Source organism: Amphiprion ocellaris, chromosome 3, assembly GCF_022539595.1.
Source record: "Amphiprion ocellaris isolate individual 3 ecotype Okinawa chromosome 3, ASM2253959v1, whole genome shotgun sequence".
NCBI classification, from domain to species: Eukaryota; Metazoa; Chordata; class Actinopteri; family Pomacentridae; genus Amphiprion; species Amphiprion ocellaris.
The window spans coordinates 35,999,785-36,007,909 of NC_072768.1; positions in this window are offsets into that span (position 1 = coordinate 35,999,785).

An 8,125-nucleotide genomic window follows, 5' to 3' on the forward strand; every position below is an offset into this window, starting at 1 on the left:
CTCCAGACCTCCCGAGTCCTCAGGACCTGAGCTTTCACACAGTCTGAGGGCTGAAATTTTCTAAGTCCCACAGTAGTTCTCTGTTAGATTGAACTTCCAGACAGTCCAAGGACTGATATCTTTCCTGAGTAGTTCTCTGTTAGTTTGAACCTTCACACAGTCTGAGGACTGAAATCTTAAAAGTTCTTGAGTAGTTCTCTGTTAGTTTGAACCTTCAGACAGTCTGTTAATGTTTCAATTAAATCTTTAAGGTTTTTCTTTTTAAATGTTTTACCACCTTTTAATGTTTAATTTTCTTTTTAAATCCTTCATTGTATTTTCTGTGTAATTCCTATTTGAACTTTTATTGTCTTTAAGATATAATTTTCTAATTAAACACTTAATTTTTTAATTAAATGTTTTGTCTTTTTATTGGATAGGTGTAGTGAGAGACAAACAGGAAACAGGGGAGAAGAGTCGGGGGAAGACTTGCAGCAAAGGGCCACTAGCGGGACTCGAACCCAGGGTCGGGGACCAGCCCCTGTACGTGAATCACCCGCTTAACCCGTTGAGCTATATGGGCGCCCATGTTTTGTCTTTTTAAGGGTTTAATAATCTGATTAAATGTTTTGCATTTTTAAAAAAATGTTTAACATTCTTCTTGTTTAATTGTATTTTTTTTAAATGTTTAATGATGGAAAATACTTTATCTGTAATTTCTAATATTTGTATTTTAAAAATTTTGTTTCATTTCATAATGACATGTATTGTATCGTGTCGAATGATCTCATTCAATATTTTGTCTGTTTAATATAATTTAATGTAATTTAATGTTTAACTCTATTAAACAGACAAAATATTGAATGAGATCATTCGACACGATACAATACATGTCATTATGAAATGAAACAAAATTTTTAAAATACAAATATTAGAAATTACAGATAAAGTATTTTCCATCATTAAACATTTAAAAAAAATACAATTAAACAAGAAGAATGTTAAACATTTTTAAAAATGCAAAACATTTAATCAGATTATTAAACCCTTAAAAAGACAAAACATTTAATTAAAAAATTAAATGTTTAATTAGAAAATTACATCATAAAGACAATAAAACTTCAAATAGGAATTAAACAGAAAATACAATGAAGCATTTAAAAAGAAAACTAAACATTAAAAGGTGGTATATGTACATATAATTTAATCGTATTTAATGTTTAACTCTATTAAACAGACAAAATATTGAATTAGATAATTCAACAACATACAATACATGTCATTATGAAATTAAACAAAATTTTTAATATACAAATATTAAAAATTACAGATAAAATATTTTCCATAATTAAACATTTAAAAAATAAAATTAAAGAATATTAAACATTTTAAAAAATGCAAAACATTTAATTAGATTATTAAACCTTTAAAAAGACAAAACATTTAATAAAAAAATAAATGTTTAATTAGAAAATTACATCTTAAATTTCTTAAATCTTTTTAATAATAAAACTTTTTAAAAGTTTTATTGTATTAGTTTTTTTGTTTGATTTAATTGCTTTTTGTTATGTAGTTTATTTCTTTAATCTTCTTTTTCTGTCAAGATTTTAACCCCAACCTTAAAAATGAAATAAACCCTTAAATCACAATGAAAATACTTCTGTTGTCACAATCATGAGTTAGTCAATTATTCAGTTTATCAATTCAACTTTATTTGTTTAGCACCTTTTACACAGATGACAAAACTAAACAAGCAAAGAGAAAAAAACTATGATTAAAACTCAAAAACATTAAAAAAAAAAAAAAAAAAAAACATTTAACATGGTAATAAAATATGTTGAGTCCAGGGGATGGAGGGAGTTTATTGAAGTCTTCTTGGGCTCACATGGTAAATCATTTAAAATATAAACTTGATATTCAGTCTAAGGAAACTGCAGAGCAACAGAAGAACCAACAATATCTCCTGTTTTCTCCTTTAATGAGTCGATTCTTGTGCTTTCAGACCAAAGAACTACAGACTCTTCACAACCTGCTCAAACTCTTGGTACAGGACCTCACCACACGGGTCAAGAAGGTTTCTGTCTCATTTCTACTCTGAAGCTCACCTTCTCCTGCTCAAACTGCTGACAAATGTTTCTGCTGCTCTAAAGTCTGGTCTCCAGAACTTCCTAAAAACTCTCAAAGTCTCTTCTGCTGCAGGTTGCTTTGTAGAACTGTTGCAGAAAACCTCACTAAACCACATGGAGGGGCCTCAAGATAGTCGTCCAAATGAAACCATACAAAAACCAAACTAGCACAACCCAAACGCTAAAGCCTCCTGCAGCCTACCAGAGAACCTCTGAGAACAGAGAATCAGGACAGGAACTCTTACCTTCTGGACAACCAACGTTGGTTCTCAAACAAGAATACAGAATGTGTCTGACCAAAAACCTCTAAAGACTCACTACAGCCAAGATAAAGACACAACTCAGCTGTACCAATCCCACTAATCACTGCACACATTAGCACCATGTGCAAACTGTGGCTAAAGAACCACATTTACCAAGACAACTATCCAGTACAAAGCCCTAAAACACACCAAGAAACACATTAAAGTCTATTTTACTGCTGGAAGCTGCAAGCCAACACCTAAAGAACAAACTAAAGCAATGGAGCCAAACCCGGTTCTGTGGTGAAGAGAAGCAGAGGAAATGTTTGGCTGTAGCTAAATAAAGCAGGAAGACACTGAGCTGCTCAGGTGTTCCTGATAACACCAAGCAGCCACCTGGACAGCCAATAGGAACACAGCTTACTGGAAGTCCAGAGGGCTGGGTTAGTGAAGGAAATTTTGTTTAAAGTTGAAGCAGAAAGTTAACAAAGAAAGTTGAAAACCACCTTCTGATACCTGAAATCTCTGAGTTTTCACACAAAGAACACCTGAACATGTCAAACTGGTTTCATAGTAGAACCATCATTGTAAAAACATCATAGTATGGTGTGTTGCTCAAAAAACTGTGCTGGCTGTCAGGGGACAAACATGTAAGAAACATGAGAACAGAGAGAACCCAACCAGTAGGTCACAGTTTATCATCCCCCAGTCATCTCCTGAAGTCCATATGGTGAGAGACATCAGTATCTGGTTGTTCATTTACCAGAGGATGCTTATAATCATGCTGATGTGGTCTGTACTCTACAGTATTTTAGTGACTCAATAAATGCCTAAGTTGTTTTTCTGAAAATGCTTTTTAGTTTTTAATAAACATTGGGCCTATATGTAATCAATAAATGGCCTTTGCCTATCTTAAGAAAAACTCACTCAGAACTCTGATATGTTAACAGTACTAAATAAATCAATAAATACATGCATACACACAAAAATAAGTTAATACATTAACTGTGTTAAGATAAGCTTTAGATTTTAAAAAAAAAGTTGTTTATGTTTTTGCAGAATCCAGTATTGCTCACTGGTTGGTCATTACATTTTATTAGTTTGATTTCACTGTTTAAAATGATGCCACCTCTTTTCAGACAGAACCTGTGATAATGAAACAATACAAAATTTTTAGTTCCGTGTTAATAAAGCACTTAAAGCTTTAAGTATGGCTAAATGCTTTTTTCAAAATTAAATATATCACTCCTTAGGTGGTAGTGGCCCCAAGTTCAGTAAAGTTGGAAAGATATTCACAGATTCGGGCTTCCAGCATCAATAACTCATTAGATATAGGTTGTCAAAACATAAACGGTGCCTCTTTCCCATTGTTGCAAGGCAGACAATGTGCTACAAGCCCAGTTTTATCAAAAGTAGCTGTCTTTCAAGCTACAGGAATAACATTGGTGTCTATGGAGTGAACAGGGTCCGTCTGCAATTTGCAAAACTGCTGCAACAGTAAAGAGAGACAAATATTCAATAACTTCACTCTTATACATTGTAGTGTCACTAAAATCACTGCAGCCTTCAACTGGCTCCTGTTGACAAAGTGTTTTAACAGAAATGTAAAGGCTGTAATTTGATTCTTTTAATGAACCATGTAACTTGAATGGATGTGATGCTGGTGTGACCACAGTGCACACGTCTGATGTTGCTCACAGTGGTCCAAGGGACGCTCAGGGAGTTTGTGTGTTTGCTCAGACTCATGAAAAATTACAGGGAACATTGTTTGGGACTCAAGCAGTTCCTTCTTTTACTCACTATCTCCCCAGCCTTAGAAAAAAAAACCTGTTCACACGGCACAGATGAGGCTGAGGTACACAGGAAATGTTTGGCTCCATTGTACAAGTTTGGGTAAACGGTTTTGTGGGTTGCCCAGTAAGCCAGTGGGTCTGCCGTTCTTTCTACAATTGCATTCGCTGTGGCGCTTTGCATTTACCAGGCTCTACTTGCGTCTTCGTCTAATAGGCTCCACAGTTGAACTGAAAAATATTGAAGATCATCATCATCATCACCAGAAATGTCAGTCATTCCCTATTCAGAAGAGAAAAAGAATACCTGTGGAAGGTGCTGCTGGTGGTGGAGGACGAGGCTGTGGTGGTGCTTGTGACGTAGATGACTGCTGCTTGGTATTCTTTATGTTAACTGTTGTGCATTCTGTTATTAAATGTTCTTTCACACTGGCTGCCACTCTGATTGGTGAATCCAAAAGTTTTGAACTGCAGAGCCACAAGTGTAGTAACAGTCAGTGAACTGTTCTTTTCTTTGGTTTGTAGTCTGTCAGCTAAGCACCTGACAAGGTTCTGTGCCAGGTGTTGTGTCTTGGGGGTGGTGAGTTGGGAATATATATATATATATATATATATATATATATATATATATATATATATATATATATATATATATATATATATATATATATATATATTCTCTACAAAATACGAAATCTGACATACTACTAACTCTCAAAGCAAAAACAACAGCAAAAAAACCAATCTATTCTGCGAAAAACAATTCAAATGAACAACACTAAATAGGGATCTCCTATCCCGGAACACTCGATCCCGCTGAGTGATTCGCATAACAAACCGAACCAATCAGGTGATTCGAAGCAGTTGAGTGCTTCAAACGTCACTGAAGTGATTCAAACGTCACGAGTCACGTGACCAAACCACGCCTCGGCACAGTGGCTCGATACGTTTGCTTCATGAGCTGCAGCGCATGTGTCGAAGCCTCGGGTATCAGAGGACCATCACTACTGTTGACCTTGTTTTTGGAGTAAAACACGGTAAGAAGATAAATAGTTCTAACCAGTAGCGTTGTTTTGTTGTACGTTAAGTCAGCGACTTGTGAAGAGTTATGTTTTGTCGTGTTTGAGCAGTTGGTCCGGACGCGTTAGCTAGCTAAGCGGCTAAGTTAGCTAGCGGGCTAATTAACACAGGGGCTAACTTACCGCTGAACACCTGTGTTAGTTGCTGCTGCAGTTGTCCGTCCTTATTAGAATGACCTTCTCAACCTGTATTTCTCTGCTGTGTATTTTAGCTTTTAAAAGAGTTATTTTACGGTTAACTGAAACCCGTTCAGCTGCACTGAAGTTTAACATTCAGCTGGTTTGAATTAAACCGTTCTGAACAAAACATTGCGCAATATTACCTCTCTGAATCTCCATAATTTCATTAAATTCCTTCTCTCTTCCACTGCTCAAGTTCAATCAGTATATAAAATGACATTAATAGTGAATAGACTAACAACCAGCCATTGTATTTATTTATTATCGCATGTATTTGTAGTAAAACATGAGTTGAAACATCCTACTTTTGGATCTAGAACTGCACAAGCCGTTCATTTTCAGTCACCTGACGAGTTAAACTCCCCTTTTTATGTGAGGTTGAAGCAGAAAGTCTGAGTTAACAAAGAAAGCTGTTTATAATTTGTGATACCTGTTATCTCTGACTGAGGCTTTAGTTTTAGTTGAGTCGATTTACACGTAGAAACTTTATTCAGGAAGATTTCTCAGTAGCTCAGAGGACAGGCTGCTTTTTACACAACCTTGTAAGAGAATGTCTGTCAATGCTTTCAGCAGAATTTAGAAACACAACACTTCCTAAACAGATATTTTGAGGCTGTGAGGTTGAACGTTTGAGAGTATATCAGTGTGTTTGTTTGTGGTCTTTCTGTTTCTAGGTGGAAGCTGAATTAGTGAGGATGACTCCTGCTCCTGTCATCTCTAAGCTCCTCACACATCTTTACCTGCACATGAGGAAAATCACTCCTGTAGAATGCAGGTATGTTTGTCATTATTATAAAAAGATGTTGCCTGGTGACCTGTCAGAAACCCATTATACAGAGTCAGCCAAAATAATGTTTACACACATCAGGAAAAGAAAAACTTGCATAAATATTTCAATACCAAATTTATTCAGACATCACGAGATTAATAAAAGTTATCTTTGGCCTCTACAATTACAAGAGGTGCTCAAAGTGGTGGCCACTGGCTTCCAGACATTTCTGATGTGTTGTAGACGTCACTTTCTGATGCTCCATTCATGAGGGTAGCGCCATCTGTTGGGAAAACATCGTACAACAGGACACACAGTTATCGTGATTTGATCAAACTTAGAAAGAGGTATCTATATGTGCAGAAGTACTTATACAAATGAAATATTTAATAAGTTTTTCTTTTCCTGATGTGTGTACATTATTTTGGCTGACTCTGAACTTAATGAGAACAAAACTGTCATTTAATTGTTGCTCTGAAAGCTTCTTTAGTGAAAACCAGCTGGTGTTCTGCTTTGAAACAAACTGCTGTTGAGGTCTGTGTTTTTAGGTTTAACCCCACAGTTTCTGAATGAACTGATAGTTGTTTTTTTTTCTTGATCAATGTGGACGTTATAATTGATGATAACATTTACTGATCATATAATCAGCATGACAATATAACAGTATAACATTATGACCACCTGACTAATGCTGTGTTGGTCCATTTATGCTGCTAAAACTCCTCTGACCCAGTGGTTCATCAGAACCTCTGGGGATGTCCTGTGGATCCTGTGGATCCTGTGGGTTGCAGGGTGGGTCCTACCAAGACCAGGCTGATCCTGGACCATCCCACAGATGCTCCATCAGATCTGGATGTGGGGAGTGTGGAACCCAGGTGAACAGCTTAGCTCTGTCGTGTTCCTCGGACCACTCCTGAATAGTTTTAGTTTGCCCTGCTGAGGGTGGCAGCTGGCATCAAGGACTGCTGTTGCCATGGGGACTAGGGGGTTGTTTGTCCTGCAGTGTTTAAGTGGTGGTACATGTCAAACATCCACATGAACGTCAAGGTTTCCCAGCAGAACGTTGCATTAGAACAAGATGATGGATGTTGTTCTCTTCAGCTGTCAGTGGTCAGAATGTTGTGGCTGATCAGTGGATCTGTCTGCCTTTACTCTGACATCCAGAGTTATACAAAAGTGTAGTATGTGTGCAGTGCAGAAGACATTTACTTTATTGTCTGCAGTTTTAGTGGTCCCATCAGAGAAAATCATATCCATATACAGATTTTTATTAATTCCAGGTCTGGTTCAGTAAAGATTATAATAATAATTACATCAGATAATTCTTGGTCGCAGTTGGAATTTTGCAGACTGAGAGATGGTTGAGAAGGTTTGCAGTTCTTGTTTTAGCAAAATATGTTATAATAGAAGATCTTTATTGTCATTGTACATGAAATTATCTGCAAACCAGCGAAGTGTATCAGTCTGAGGTATCTAAAAATAAATAAGTAAAGAAAAATGCTTCTAAAGCCAGTAATAAACAGAATATTTTGAGGGAATATTCTAAAAAGGAAAGAAAAGCTCCATTCTCACTCCTCTCAGGATAAACTGTCATTAAAATTGACTTTAAATTTAGCTTCAACATGAGATAAAAACATTTACTTTCATTACTGATGTTGTCAAGTTTTAATAAAGTTCATGCTACTTTTATAAAATGATGAAAGTGAATAAATTGTATTTCTGTGATCTGTGTTTGATTTCTGTCTTTTCTCCTGTCATCCAGATGTTCAGAGGGAGATGATGCCACATCTGGTCCAGCTGATGGATGGTCTTGAAGTTCTCTGACTGGCCTGGACTGAAGATGGTCGTCTCACTGGATTTAAGGTTCAGATGCTCAGTAACAAACTCCACCAATGAGCCAACAGGGAAGCTTTAAGTTTATTAAATGTTGCTATGAAGGTACCGCTGTTTTTCTTTGTGA